Source organism: Portunus trituberculatus, chromosome 37 (genome assembly GCF_017591435.1).
Source record: "Portunus trituberculatus isolate SZX2019 chromosome 37, ASM1759143v1, whole genome shotgun sequence".
Taxonomy (NCBI): domain Eukaryota; kingdom Metazoa; phylum Arthropoda; class Malacostraca; order Decapoda; family Portunidae; genus Portunus; species Portunus trituberculatus.
In genome coordinates, this window is record NC_059291.1 from 19610927 (window position 1) to 19627512 (window position 16586).

The following is a 16586-nucleotide window of genomic DNA, read 5'->3' on the forward strand; positions in this document are numbered from 1 at the left end:
TTTATAAACATGTATCACAGCCTCACAAGTGAGATCGCTTTTTCATTTTTTTTTTTTCATGACAATTTTTCAAGCAATTTTATTTATTGTGGTACCCATATTAGGGCCCATATCATCAACTAAGTGCATCTTTTGGTATAACCACCTAGAACCTGGGTATCATGGTGACATGTAGGTAACTTTAAACGACTCGACCAATGGCAAAATATCAAGGCAATACATGGTGGGATTCGAACCTACGCTGGGACGTTTGCCCAATCCCACGCTTACCACCTTATCCACTAGGCCACCTCCTTACTTAATCACTCACTCACTTAAGTAACTTTCATAATTTGTCTACTTCAACTTCCAAAGGTGGATGCTTACCTGTATACACCTAACCCTCCATTATCAGGCGAAATTAGTGCCTAAAAATCCATGTGATATTGGAAAACGCAATAACAAGTGAAGTTATAATAAATAGGAAATAAATAAATTGGTGCCTCAACCCAAAACTTTTCCTGAGAAATTTTCCTGTTACCCTAAATTTAGTGCGATTAATACTGATGTAACTTGTTAACCCTTAACGTACGGTGATCGTTTCGGGATGATTGGCGCATGGCATGCATACAGTCGTGGATTGTTCAGGGAATTATGATTTTTCCATGCTAAACGTTTGAATCTCTCCCCCCACTATTGATCCTGGGGCAAGTGGAGGTATCTAGCAACTTTTCTCGCTCATCTCCTCGAGCCTTGAGACATATGTTCCCACTCAATAGGTCATCTTTTCCCATTTGGAGGCGACATCTCGCAAGCCCCGTGACCTGGAAGGAGGAAACGGTACTCAGAGTAATGTTATGTCAGTATTACTCGGTAGTGACATTGAGGATAGTGATGAAAATGAAGACAGTGATTTTTTTATTGAGAGAGAAGAAAGTGAAGACTCCAGTAGTGATTCTGATAGTGATCTGGGAGAAAGAGACCAACCCTCACAGCGACATTCATAAACCACCTCACATACTCCCCTCGAGCAATGCACTGGTGTGTGTCACCCATGGTTGCCTCTACAGGACTGTGCTTGTCGGCCAAGTCATGTGAATCCCATTGCTAATAAAAGGTGCCAGATTCCAATTATTATAGAAATCTACTATACTTGTAATATGTGGTTGCTTTTTCTTTTCCCGTTTTGCACATCATTTCATATATCTGAGTTTGCATTTTCATGACATGAAGGTGCAAAAGTTTCTACTTTTACATCAAATTCAAATGCCCAAAAGGAGAGAGAGAGAGAGAGAGAGAGAGAGAGAGAGAGAGAGAGAGAGAGAGAGAGAGAGAGAGAGAGAACGTGCGCTTTGTTATCTGAGCTTGGAGGGTATTTCTTAGCGGCACGTTCTGCCACGGGTTTCGGGAATTTTTTTTTGATATGCAATAACTTTGCTCTCAGAGGTCATAACATGTTGAAAACTACATCGTTGTACTCAGAATAACACAGAGAAATGTGCTTTTATAAGGAAAAAATCTTTCAGCATTTTTTACAGGTATGTTAAGCTTTTTTTGTAAAGAGAGCTTAACTTTGTTTAGGTAGCAGGCCGCTGTAGATTCTGTAGGCTCATCAAAAGTTATTAAGTTTATTTTTATCTGTTGTTCAGCTGAGTGGTTTCATTGATAGTTTTGTTCTTAAGTAACCCAGGTGTAGAAGGAAAACTCTGTATATCATGTACAAATTTACAAGTGCTGTCCACACACAACGTATAAGTATACTGTATATGGAAGCGTGCTTAAAACTCAGGAAATTGTTCGTAATGTCACTGAATTCAGAGTCACTAAATTCCCGCAGTACACAGGTGAGACGCACAACACACTTGACACCCTCACTTTCCCAGTTGCCGGTTATACTACTGCCTTTGCCGGTGCTGCAGCGCCCAGCCTCAAGATGCTGACACAGGGCGTCGGTCATGTGACAAGGGAAATCTCAACTGGGTGTATTGTGTCATTCATTACATTTGTTTCTCGCTGGTAGTGATACCTAGATGAAATGCATCCTACCTATGGAGATTATATTAATTTGTTTTATTTATCTGAGTCAATCATGAATGCAACAATCACTTGTTAGTTTTATGAAATAAAGAAGCACCTGCAACCCCTTTTTAAGGAAGATTGCATCAGATGATGATGCATATGTATGTACATATGTACAATGATCCTATCTATCCTATGGTGGGTACAGGTGTGATTTTTCCCCGTTGTAGCAGACGGAAAGTAAATCAGCTCCCTAGATTTTAAGGGTTAACATTTGACAGTCTGAAATGAATGGCAATGTTAATAATATATGGTAATATAGATTTTAATTTACCTTGATATTGATGAGTAAGATACACGAGTTGATAAGGGGGGGAGGAGTTCCGAGGCTTGTGCCATATCACTGTGGACAGCCACAACGATCCATGATGTCTCGAATTCCAGATCATCATCATCATCAACATCATCATCACGAGGACGAGGGTTAGTATTAATCGCTGATGGACCAGGCTGTGGGTCTATCTGCATGGCGGGCTGTGTGGCAGGCTGTGGGTGACTGGTGAGGAAATCTGTAATCTTGCGTTGGCATTTGTTGTTCATATAGATCTAGTACTTTTCCTCATAGCTGGCAATTGCTTGGCTGATGTTAATGCAATGCACAGTATTATTTACTGATGAGTCCTGCTCGAGTATGTGATGCAGAAGTATCCCTGTCTCTATAAATTTCTTTGTCTCACCCATGCTCAGCCCTACCTCTTCTGGTGTCGTTTCCTGCTGGTTCTTGTCAATTTCACCATTATTCATAAAGTCCTCTTCTAATATTTCCTGGGCAGTTATTTCTGGTGGGTGCAGCATTTCTCAAATATCACCACTAGTAATATCAGCGAAACCAGCCCCGGGGATGTGACACGCCTCGTCCACAGCTCCCTCCAGCTCTGCCTCTACTGTCTGGGGAACACCTGGCAGCACTCATACTTGCCTACAGTCTGGCAGACCGTCGAGAATATTACGCCATGCATGGAGAATGGTAGCTGGGATGACGTCATTCCAGCATTCCACTGCCAGGTCCACAGCTTACTTGATATTGTATGACTTCCAATAGCATAAAACTTTTGTCTCGGGCTTCATTATCACCAACAGTCCCCTCCCCCTCATCCTCTTCCTCATCGTTGATAATGCAGTCTTTTAGGTGAGCGTCATGTGTTGCCTGATGCATGATCCGAAATTGACGTCTTGAGTAAGCAGCCTTCACAACAGAAATTATTTCCTGATGTAGAGGTTCAATGAGGGACATAGTGTTAGGCAGCAAGAATTCCTGCCAGTTTAGGTGTGTAATTCCCCTCATGGATCACATTTTAAAATTTCACTGGATATTCATGGGCAGCTTTATAATCACCACTAGCTGCTTCACCAGAAATCAGCGAACTTTTCACCTATGTCGTTTGGTAAAACGCTCAAACCACCCCTTTAAAGGCAGGAACATTGGGAGCTTCTGTATGCCCCAGTTGCGTGCAACACCTTCGTAAATTTCTTTGGCTACATCCATAACTTCCCGGGTGTCTACTGCTAGATTCTGCCTTGCCATGGTGTCGAGGTACCTTTGAAGCAGTTGCTCTGTTTTTACCAGCACTCTGTTGGCACTCTTTAGCATTATGAGCAGCTGATGCCGTGGGTGCGATATCCATATGGGATTTTATAGTGTCTTTTTTCTCATAAATCTCACGAACAGTTGACTCGTTAATCCCGTATAATGCTGCCACCCCCTCCTCTTTGTCATGCCCTGGGTTTTTTCTTTATCATATCCCATTTCTCGGCATACGTTAAGTTTTTCCTTGCCTTCTTCATCTTCACTTCATCCTTCGTTTATGTGGCAACACTGGGTGGGTTTGGCCTTGGCGGTTGGTGCGGAGTAATTTCAGCCATGATTCACTAGCACAAAAGGGTCGAGAAAACCAGCTCTGAACAACCACATGCGAGACTGGTGGTGGTGGTGGTGAGAAGAGTGACCGGAACCAATCAGCACCTTTATTCAAATCACGTGATGTGAATACACAGCGATGATTGGCTGCTGGCTCCTCCTCCTCATGATCATCTTTATCCCCCTCCTTGTCCTCCTCACCCCCATCTAAACATTCGTCAGTGTGTGGTTGGGATATGGTTAGTACTACTACTACTACTACTACTACTACTACTACAGGTGCGCGATAACAACTTTCCAGATGCGCTAAAACTGAATTTTGCAGATATTCATGTGTGCGATAACGCCTAAACGCGATAACGGAAGAGCGCAATAACTGAGGGTTAGGTGCATATGGGCTGTACCAAGAGTCGCGAAGGCCAAGGCACGGACCTTCCCTTCGACCAGCAAGGGGAAAGATAGTAGTCAGGATGGGCAGAGATGGCAGGTTGCGAGGGGAAGGAAAGCGGAGGCAGTTAGGGAGGATAGGACTAAACCTGTTGAGTGTGAAAATAGGTTCGGTTTGTTGGAGGGGGAGGGGGAGAGTGAGAGTGGAGTGAATGAAGTGGTTGTGGTGAGTGAAAGGAGAAAGAAGGGGGTAGAGGAGAGGAGGAGGATGGTTGTGCCTAGCACACCTCAGGTGTGTGTGGTGGGTGACTCTCAGGTTAGGTATTTAGATAGCACTTTCTGTGGGAAAGACAGGGATAGGAGGACGAATGTGTGTATGCCTGGTGCAGGTGTGAAGGCAGTGAGTGAGGAGGTGCAGAAGAGGGTTGGGGGGATGGAGAGGAGGGTGTAGTAGTTTTGCACGTAGGTGGGAACGATGTCAGAGCAGGTGGGTCGGAGGAGTTAGTGGCAAGATTTCGGGAAATGTTAGGCAAGATAAGGGAGAGTGGTAGGAGGTGTGTAGTGTCAGGAATCTTGCCTCGTGTGTATGTTAGCAGGGAATGGTTGTCTAGAGCCATTGGTGTGAATGATCGGGTAAAAGGGATGTGTAAGGATGTGGGTGTCAGCTTTGTGGATGTATGGGATAGGTTCTATGGGCGAAGGGATTTGTATGCTAGGGATGGTGTGCATCTGAGTAGGAAGGGTGTGGATGTGCTGGAGGGGGGAGTTGGGATGGAGTGTAGGGGGTGAGGTAGCAAATGCATTCCAGAAGAAAGATGCTAGACATAAATTAGATAGGATAAACAGAGATAGTGAAAAGATTAGGAAAGATTTCCAGGTGCAAATAGGAGAGAATAAGTTTAGGATTCCAAATAAGGAGACAGCATCTAGGAAGGTAGCTGGACTTAAATGTTTTTATGTAAATGCCAGGAGTCTTAGGAACAAGAAGGACGAGTTATCTAGTTATATAGTTGAGGAGGACTTAGATGTTGTATGTGTCACAGAGGCATGGGTAAATGAGGAAAAGTTTAGGAAAATAGGAAAGAATATGAAGTAGATGGATACATTATGTATTTACACCAGAGAATTGGTAGGATAGGTGGAGGAGTAGTTATTTATGTAAAAAATCCTTCATTTCCAGTCAGGTTAATGGTATTAAGGTAGATAACAGAGTAGAGTCCTTATGGCTGGATGTTAGAGTAAACAAAAGTAAGGTTATTAGAGTAGGAGCTTTTATAGACCACCTAACCAGTCAGCAGATGTAGACAACCTTATGGTAGATGAGATAAATAGGGGTGTACTAGTCAGACAATTATCTTAGGGATTTTAATCTTAAGTCAGTAAACTGGGAGAGGATGGTAGGAGATGCTAGTGAAAATAAGTTTATGGAAAGTTTTCAGGATAACTATTTAGTGCAGATGGTAGATAAACCTACTAGGGGGAGGAAGGTTTTAGACATAGTACTAACAAATATTGAGCATTGTTTAAAGGAAGTTGAGGTAGGAGAGACTTTAGCAAACAGTGACCATCATATAATTAGATTTATCATTAATTCCAGTAGGGATAATATAGTGAATAAGACTAGAGTCCCAAACTATCAGAAAGGCAATTATGGTAGGTTACGTCAGTTATTAGGAGAGGTAAACTGGGAAGATAGTTTTGGAAATAAAACTGCACAGGAGATGTGGGATATTTTTAAGGTTGTAGTAAAGGGTATAGTGATGCAGTGTATCCCTTACAAAGATATAAGGCAGAGAAACAGGAAGCCATTATGGTGGACTCATGAGATAGGTAGCCAGATCAGAGAGAAGAAGAGGGCATACAGAGAGTTGCAGAAAAGTGGGAAGATGTAGATTTGATTAGGTACAGACAGGTCAGAGATGATTTGAGTAAGGTTATAAAAAAAGTAAAAGGCAGGCAGAGATAAAACTAGCTAGAGCTGGGAGTAAAGATCCCAAAAATTATATAGTTATTACAAGGTCAGTGATAAAAGAAATAAGGATAGGATTGGACCACTCAGAAAAGATGGTGTAGTAGTGGATCAAAATGAAGACATAGTAGAATTATTGAATGAACAATTTTCTTCAGTATTTACTAGGAAAGAATAGGAAATCCTGTTACAAACAGTGTGACGAGTAGTTTAAGAGCTTTAGAAAATATTGATATAAAACCGGGAATTATTAGGAAATTTATTCTTGAACTAGACGATAGGAAAGCTAGTGGTCCTGATGAGCTACATGCCAGAGTACTTAGGGAGGGTGTAGACAGTATTTCTGAAGCACTTAAGTTAATCTTTGAAAGATCACTTAGGTTTGCTGAGATACCTCAGGACTGGAAGTTAGCTAATGTTACTCCAATATTTAAAAAGGTAGGAAGGATGATGCGAATAATTATAGACCGATCAGTTTAACTAGTATAGTATGTAAGATACTAGAGAAAATCATTAAGGGTAGTATTTGGGAGCATTTAAATGAGAATAGATTAATTAGAGATACCCAACATGGCTTTAGATCAGGGAGGTCCTGTCTTACAAATTTGCTCGATATCTTAGAATATATTACCAAGGAGTTAGATGATGGAAATAGCATAGATGTTATATATCTAGATTTTAGCAAGGCGTTTGATAAGGTACCGCATAGGAGGCTAGTGTACAAATTGAGACTACATGGGATAGGGGTAGGTTAGTTGATTGGATTAGTGAATGGCTTTCTGATAGGAAACAGAGAGTAGTATTAAATGGGGCAATGTCTGAGTGGAAGGAAGTGGTTAGTGGGTACCCCAAGGATCAGTGCTAGGACCTCTTCTTTTCTTGGTGTACATTAACGATTTAGATATAGGAATTAGTAGCAAAGTATCAAAGTTTGCAGATGATACTAAGATAGCATGTGCAGTACAGGGTGAAAAGGACAATTACAGAATACAACGAGACCTGGACAGGCTGATAGCATGGGCAGACAGGTGGCAGATGGAGTTTAATTCTAAAAAGTGTCAGGTTATGCATTTAGGTAAAGACAACACAAACTTTAACTGAGATGGAGGGATGTTGGCTAGAGGCAGTAGAGGATTTAGGAGTAGTGATAGACAGGACTATGAAATTTTCAAAGCAATGTTTAGAAGCAAGAAATAGGGCAAATAGGATCCTGGATTTTATAAATAGAAATGTTAGTTATAAAAGTAAGGAAGTGGTGCGTAGCTTATATAATTCCTATGTTAGGCCCCATTTAGAGTATTGCATACAGGCCTGGTCACCCCACTATAGGCAGGATATCAACATGTTAGAAGCAGTTCAGAGAAGAGCAACTAGGATGATACCAGCATTAAAGCGCCTGGAGTATAGAGATAGATTAAAGGAATTAAACATGTTTTCATTTGAGAGGAGATGTATAAGAGGGATATGATAGAGTTATTTAAAATGTTCTCAGATACAAACTACATAGATGTGAGATCTTTCTTTACCTTAGAGGAGGGAAGTAGGACTAGAAATCATGGCAGGAAGATTAGAAAGCAAGGCTGCAGGTTAGATATAAGAAAATATTTCTTTAGTCATAGGGTGGTAGACTTCTGGAATGCATTGCCAGAGACGGTTGTAAATAGCACTAGTTTGACAATGTTTAAAACAGATTAGATAAGCACTTAAATTTATTAGATTTATAATTATGTATAGCGCTGCATGATAGTTTTCATAAGAAATTTACTATAGTTAAACAAGACATGATCCCCATGTATGGGGACCACAAATTGTAGAGGATTTCGCTGCAGGACTTACCCCTGTTAATGGGCCAAATATTTAGAATTAGTATATAATGTATTGTGTACTTGTAAGTGTATCTTTAAGTACTGATGACGAGGTCGCTGTGCGACTGATACAGGATAACCTAGATGGGCCCTGGTGGCCCTTTGTTATCCTATTATTTATGTTATGTTATGTTATATGTTATGTTATGTTAAGGCAAAGCCTTCGCCCTTACGTTCAATCCGTACCAAGAGTCGGCGTGGAAGGTAGGGCCGTGAGAGGTCTGCCGCTAACATGAGTTGGTAACAGTTGTGTCGGTATTGGTATGACTGTAATCCGGATTTGGGCTCCACGAACGACAACAAAACAACAGTGCCCGCTACAATAATGGAGGGAAGAAGCTGTGACCGGGCCTCGCCACTCACGCACGAGCAGAGAATAATGATTCTCAATCTTGTAAAAGAGAATAAAGACTTGCAAGACTGCTCAACAAACCCAGCTAGCCTTCACAAGAAAAAAATTAGCTTGGGAGGAGATCACCAAGTCATTTAATGCCATTAACATTTTTTAATATTAATATATTTATAGCTAAATAAAAATTCAAGATTTTAGCATCAGCTGGTGCTTAGAGAGAAACTGACAATGTGAAAAAGAGGCTTGCTCAAGTAGTGAGTAACAAGCCCACATGTGATCAGAGTTATTGAATATCTGTGTACTCAAGCATTCCTTATTGAAAACCTGGCTTGCCACACACTTAAATAATTTTTCTTCTTTTCAAGTTTTGTATATGTATAGCATAGTTTATTCAACAACTTTACAGACTGCAGTGTTTTCATAATTTCCAGAATTCTTAACTTTTTTTTTCTGTATCCTTTCATTATCCCTAAAGTGGTAATTTATCATGTGTTTGGAAATCACTGTCTTACAAAATCAATATCAAGAAGCAGTGGTAGTTCATTACAAGAGTTGAGAAATTTGTATTCTTTGGGATCTGCTAGACCACAATTTGTATGCATATCATTAAAAATTCCAAAGTTAACACATTAGTATAGTCAATCATGAATTACATTAATCATGGTCTGAAATGGTTTGGATACAGGACTATACATCTTGAGAACTACCTACAATACTGTCAGTATACCTATACCTAAATCCTTGCACATCACACCCAACTCAGTGAAAAGTTATCTGTTGACTTAGCTTTAACATTATTGCACTCAATGTTTGTCACTCATTGTCTTTGTTGAGAGAGAGAGAGAGAGAGAGAGAGAGAGAGAGAGAGAGAGAGAGAGAGAGAGAGAGAGAGAGAGAGTTTGATAAGAAGTCCTGGGTTGGTGTGAAGTGGTGGTCTTGTGAAATTCTCTGTGTACATCCCTACATAGTAGTACATCTTTGTGGTTTTGTTTTAAACCTGCTTATACAGGCTAGTATTTACCTTGTGACTGGCTTTTCTTTGCATACTTTGACAGCCTTCTGTCTGTTGGCAGTTCACCTGTCACTTCCTATTCTCCATTAACTCATGCGCATATTTGGTCTTTAATAGGCTTGAATGATGAGCTCACTAAAGAAAATATTTATTACCATGAAATAAACAGTGTAACTTTCCTGACAAACGAAAACAAGCTTCATAAAACAGCTATGTGGCGAGCTTTCTGGATCCACTGCGTTCTTCCACCTTGCGATTTTAAGGCGATCCTTCACTATTATAAAAAGAATACTAACTTACTTGGAAACATAACTATCGGTTTTCCGAGATTGAAAATATTACTTGATGTTGATTTTAGTTCATACTATTCGTTGGTCACTCCAGCTTACGAAAATTATAGAATATTTCTTCGAAGGTCATGTGGAAGACATGGTGACACTCATGCCTTCCCTTCGACCTTCCCTCTGCTCTTCGTTCCAATAATGACAGCGACTCTTGGTACCACATTACCTTCCCTTCTACCCTCGACCTTAAACCTTCATGACTCTTGGTACGGGCCTATGTGTTTGAATTCCTTTTCTATGGTAGGCTTTTGGAACGTTATTGTCGGGTGCTCTCTCTCTCTCTCTCTCTCTCTCTCTCTCTCTCTCTCTCTCTCTCTCTCTCTCTCTCTCTCCAAGCCAGTCATAGCACAACATTAATTAGTCTATGTGATAGTATAGCTTTTGCACATAGTGGGATTAACTTGTCTGCCAAACTTACTGCCTACTTCTGTACTACCCTCAAGAAAGCATATTATGGTTCTATTCTTATCTCATGCAAAAAGGCTAACCTAAAAACTAGCTGGCAATCACCTAAAATAGAACTTTTATCTAGAGACAAGTATTCTTCAACTGTCCTTCATTCACACTTACCACTTAGCGAAGGAAATGCTATAGAGCTATTCCATCACCATCATTTATCTTGGCTGACTTAGTGAAAAAAAAAATTACTTAATTTACAAAGAGTCAGGACAAACTGCAGGAGTCTCAGAAGAGAATGAAGAATGTTTATTTTTTGTCGTGAGGATTAATATACAATTGGTATGTGTTGTAATTTCTTCATATTTTTGTTTGCAGGTGGAAGTATGCGAATCATTTATGATTGGTTGATTATTTCCATTAAGAAAAATCATGATTCCTGAAAGGTCTTGTGATTTTTTTTGTTATATGAAATAAACTAGATATTTAAGGGGGCGTCCAGTTTAGAGACCAAAAAAATATGAAAAATAATGTTTTTTGTGTAAAAAAAAATGGAAAGTATACACGTTTGCTATTATTTCACAAAGTTTTATGGCGAAACGCGCACTGGTTTCTGTTTAAATGCCATTTAAAGGTTCCATACTCAACCACGTGTGTTTGTTTACATCAGCAGAATCAGTAGTTTTTTACTCATAAAATACGAAAAAAAGGCAAAAATCTTTACTTTTTTTGGTGGACATGATACAGCAACACTTGCTGCGGCCTGTCACACAAACGGTGTTTCGTCGTCACTTCCCGCCAACACAATGTAAACAAACATGAAGGCCACGCTGCGGCAAAGATACGCTGCTCTGAACGTAATACTGTGTATTACGAAACTTAGACGAGCTAAACAAGTCAAAAAGCATGCATGGATGCGTTCATGGTTAGTGGTAGAACCAATGGACGTAGAAGCAGGTTGAGGAGACGCGGCAAGTTTTGTGGTCTTGGTCTTGGTATGTAAACAAAGGCGGAAAATTTGCAGACGGAAACGATCCCTGTCGTCTAACAAATTCATGCGGAACGTTGAAAAATCAACGGAAATTGCATTAATCGACAGAGAAAGTGCTAGTGTGACACCGCCTTAAGGGGAAAGCTATCAGAGAGAGAGAGGTTGTTGCTGCGTCTCTTGCTACCCTCCCTTCACTCTGCTAAACAGAACGTAATTTAGTTAAGGCGGCGTCACACTAGCACTTTTCCGTCTTCTTTTTCTGTCAATTTTCTGACGACTGTCAACTTTTGCAGACGGTGGCCGTCACACACAAGCTTGCTTCCGCCTTTGCCGCGCTTGTCGATTGTAAACAAACATGGATCCTCATTCACCCCAGCAAGCCGCGCAGGGTTCCCACAAGTAGAAGAAAGCATTACCTTAGATGTTGCCGACTTTTACTCTAGATTTCACCAAATTACCTTAGATCTGTTGGACCATATCCCTGAAAATTACCTTTTTTATATATATATATATATATATATATATATATATATATATATATATATATATATATATATATATATATATATATATATATATATATATATATATATATATATATATATATATATATATATATATATATATATATATATATATATATATATATATATATATATATATATATATATATATATATATATATATACGTATTTATTTATCTTGATATAAGTGCACATTCTATACTCGCGGTACCTTTAATGACATATGCAACTGAATAGATTTAGTTTTAAGTAGCAATCAAACATAATACGTACTGCATAATTATGAGAACTTTTATTACAGTAGATCTGATACATACACAACTTTAGCAAAAACAAAATCATTACGAAAACTAATGCCCTTTCCTTCTTCAATATAAAGAATATTTATCCTTACAAAAAAAAAAAAAAAAAATCAATTACAAATAGACAGTTACACTGTCCAGAGCATTATCACACTAGAGAAAGTCCTACTATGATTTATAGTAGAACAACTACTCAAACTGCTTCGATATGAGATTCTTGGCTTCCTCATCCGTAGCATTACTTTTAACTCTTTCTAAATCTAACAGGAGTTGTTTATCTGCAGTCAACTGATGACTGGAAATGCCTTTCCTTTTAAGTCCATTTTTGGTATGCAGTAAACTTACCAGACTAGTACTTTTCAAACTACCTCTAATGTCAGTTTTAATTCTTCTCAAATGACTGAAGAGCCTTTCTACAGATGCATTGAGTGCGGCAAGGATAATGCACAAGCAATTACTTTTGTAAGATTGGGGAATTTTGGCTCTCCTCTTTCATTTTTCAACAAGAGTTGTTTTTTCCAGAACTCAGCAGAATCTTTTTCCTCCTCAAACTGGCAGTCTAAGCTTAACTGTCTCCACTCTATATCTGCTACACATTTATCACACATTTTGTCTAGATAAGGTAGAGCATCAAATACTTCTCCTAGACTACTGGGATTTCTGCCTAATGCATTTTCTGGTTTCAAGAACTCTAACATTTTAAAAGCATCAGTTCTAAACCTTGACCTAATTTGCTCCACCAATTCAATTAAGAATGCTTGACAACTCTGTTTAAATCTGTTGATACCTTCAGTGTCTCTGCTTATGGGTAACTGTGATAGTGTTTCAGTAGCATGAATACCAACATACACTTGCTTAGTGGGCACTCTTAGTCTGTCATTATGAATGTCAATAGTAAAAAGATTACAATCTTTGACATGATTTAGTCTCATAAAATCACCCATGATCTCACATAGCAATTTTTTTACATGACCATGTAAATACTGAAGCATAGGCTTTTCACTTTGATGAAACAATTTATTAAACTCATTAGTCCTGTGCAACTGTACTTGCAGAAATTGCAGCTGAGCTTTAATAAATGGATTGTTCATGCTACTGTAAATACTTTCCGTCACACATGATGGATCTCGTTTTTCATTGATGGTTGCTGTGAAATACAACTTTAGTGCATCCCATTGTTCTAGTAGTCTACTAACACATGTTTCAAGGGATAACCATCGTGTCTGTCCAACACTCAACAGTTTGTGAGGAGTTATGTCAAGGAAGTGTTGAAATTCTTGTAAATCATGCAAACGTAACCTTGATCTGCTGAAGTGAGAGTACACATTTCTACACAGGTCTTCTAAAGAAGTGGAGAGTTTAAGGCATGCATGAGAGACACACAGGTGTATCATGTGGCAGTTACAGCGAACAAAGACAATATGAGGCAGATCTGCTTTCATTAGAGAAGTCACACTTTGATGTTCTCCGAACATTACATTACATGTATCTGAGGAGAATCCTATTATGTTGTCTAGAGGAATTTTCTTTATACAGAGATTGTGCATCACATTTGACTTGCTGCACTGAACTGTAGTTGAACAAACAGAACACTTTGGTTTGGTACTTCCCTTAGACGGAGGTGTTAGCCAGCTCTTGAAGTCCTTGTTTTGAAGCCACTCGTACTGAAACTTCTGAACATATCTAACCTTGCGCTTCTTGTTTGCAGACTGTTGTTGTCATTCATCTTCATCATCAGTGTTATAGCCAACTTCTTCATTACTTGAGTCTCCCCTCGAACTCCTAGAAGCCATCTTTTGTTAACCTAAGAAAGATATAATATGTGTTCATTATCCAAATCGCGGCGTATAACTTGATAATATACGGTATATTGAGAGAGAGAGAGAGAGAGAGAGAGAGAGAGAGAGAGAGAGAGAGAGAGAACACAATGTGCAAAACCAAAAGTATAAATAACTGACGACTTATGAGTTATACGATTACTTCATCATACTGAATTTACTAGAAATTATTCTTATAAGATAAACTAGCTGGTCTTCCAATTATTACAAAAAATCATGGTGTTATACTAGCATGTTCAAAATTACTAATTACTGTACATAATACATATTATACTAATATGTAAAAAAAATCAGCCTTTAAGCTGCAAGTTCAATAACACAAAACCAATGAATATCTTACCTCAGGAGTAGACGAGTATTGGGATGCCATCTACTGTGTCCAGCAGTTTGCTACGGTTGTTGTGAACAGAGTACCGACGTCGTCACGACGGAGAGTATTTATAGATGACAAGCCAGTGACGAGTACGGAACGCGTCCACAACCGGGTATGGGAGTCATGATATTCTCGACTTCTGAATTGAACTTGTACTGTACGTGAACCAGACTCGCCAAGTCTTTGTAAAGAATAGTTTGTGGTGCAGAATATACTGGGGTTGTTGTTCAGAACCATAAATATCATCCCATTTTGGCTATTACAGTATATCAGAATTGCATTTAACAATTACCTTAAACACTACCCTAAATATACTCAAATTACCTTAGAAATACCTTAAAAATTGCATTACCTTAGACATTAACTTAAAAGTATCTAAATTACCTTAAACTAAGGTAATTACCTTAAAAGTGAGAGCCCTGAAGCCGCGGCTTTTTTGCACCTTATAATGTAATCAGCTGTTCTGTGATCCCTAAGGCAACGGTGACCTCCAATACTCTCTATGAGAAATTCGTCAGTGTGTTTTGTCCTCTGCTCATCTTGGCCAGCTACTTGGAAGTTGCCTTGGAAATATTCAAAAGCGTCGCACATTCACACTCCCCTGGAAATGTACACAAACAACTGAGGAACTTTTCATTGCTAGGCTAGAAGAAAAAGATATGTATACAAATATATATTCATTAACTTATTTAAATTTCTTGTCATGATAATAGCATTCTTTCGTTTAACAAAAAAAAAAAAATTTTTAATAAAAGTGTTGATTAGAAACTATAGTTCTTATTTTGACTAAAAATTGGCGCTAGATGAAAACGATGCGTTCCGTCTGACTCAAGACGACGGAGAGTTGACAGAAGAGTAAAAAGACGACGGAAATCGCCTGAGACGACGGAAAAAGTGTTAGTGTGACGGCGCCTTTACTGTATCCTGCTTTTTACCTACTGCCAACCATGGGATGAGTGTTTAAGAGGAATAAGCAGTGTAAGGATGCCTGAAATATGAGTAGGGAAGCACAAAGAATAAAAAGAGTATGTTGAACCTGACACCTCAGATGCTCCAGTACACATCCTCGTGTCACCCACCACCACCACCCTCACCACTGCCACACCACAGCCCACCACATCTCATGCAGAACAAAGAAAAGGAAATGAAGAAGAAAAGGCCTCTTTACTCACAATTTGAGAAGCTCTTCTACAAAATATTGAGAAAGGAAATGAAGATGTGGATAGTGATGACGAGCTTGTCATGCTGACAAAAAGGAGGCTGAAAAATCTTTCCTCTCGTTGTTCATGCCAGATCCATGCCTGCAGTTTTGAGCCTGATGTGTATGAGAACACCATAACTATGCACTGCACAATATGCAACTTCAAGAACACATCACAACCAGAAAAAGTGAGAGCTGGACGTCAGAAGAAAAGCATCTTCAGGACCAACATATCATTGGCAGAGGGGGGACTAGGAACCTGATGTGCTTAGAAATACATCTGATTGTATATAATAAGAAAGAACATATAGTAAACCTGAATAAACTTCCTAGTGATCGTTCGATCGATCAACAAACTTTGTCCCGCATCTCAAAACATAGTTATTCTCTTTCTAAAATCTATTTTGAAGCCAATTTTAGCTTGATTTCAATGAAACAAAAATTAAAGAGAAGAATACTTCTTCTTTCAATTCACGTCGCTATTTGTTTTCATATAATATGTGACCTGTAATTTTGTATTAATATTTTTTGGTAAAAAAGAAAAAAAACTGATTTTGAAAAGAATTCATAAAACAAAAACTAAAGATGAAATAAAAAATCTAATGATGTAGAAACATTTCATATCATAATGTGTCTTAGCCACAGGAAAATGAAGGTTTTGGGGCAAATAATAATGCCAGAATAACACTCGTAAGTTTTAGTTGCAATTATAATTGCATGGCAGGGTTGGGGACTAGAATGGGGATGAATGCCTAATGTTGATGTACATGTTCCCATTGCTTCACAACAAAAATCAGAGTGTTTCATGCATATTTAACAGAGATATGACAACACTGATATAAACTGGACGCTCCTCTAAATGCAATAATTTGGCTATAAGAACTGGCTAAACATGCTTATGTGTTGATTACAAGCCCAGATAAATGTTTATGGTGTAAGTTTGTAGTGATCACAATCATACCACTATGTTTTATAGTTTGGCTCTTATGAGGCAGTCATGTACATGTTGCCATGCAGAACCTCATTAAAGCCACAGTTGTGCCTAGCTATTCATTGACATGGGTTTGATTTTTGTTCATCTGTGAAATACACTGAAAATCATTGCTTTTGGTATGT

The 16586-nt window shown here is 38.8% G+C and overlaps 2 protein-coding genes across 3 annotated transcripts in view; one reads left to right on the forward strand and one right to left on the reverse strand.

The window, feature by feature from the left end:
• Positions 1-14754, reverse strand: part of LOC123514375 — a 115263-nt gene extending 100509 nt beyond the window's left edge. The window contains exons 1-2 of one of the 2 annotated variants that reach the window (XR_006677589.1): positions 14237-14754; positions 13742-13862 (exon numbers count right to left, since the gene is read on the reverse strand). The gene's annotated coding sequence lies outside the window, so the exon portion shown is untranslated. Of the gene's footprint in view, positions 1-13741; positions 13863-14236 lie in introns of those variants that run through there. The other variant, XM_045272259.1, reaches the window with a different exon arrangement.
• The window catches only part of LOC123514151 (rho GTPase-activating protein 190-like), a 523040-nt gene that overhangs the window by 95113 nt on the left and 411341 nt on the right, over positions 1-16586 (forward strand). The gene's annotated exons all lie outside the window — the stretch shown is intronic.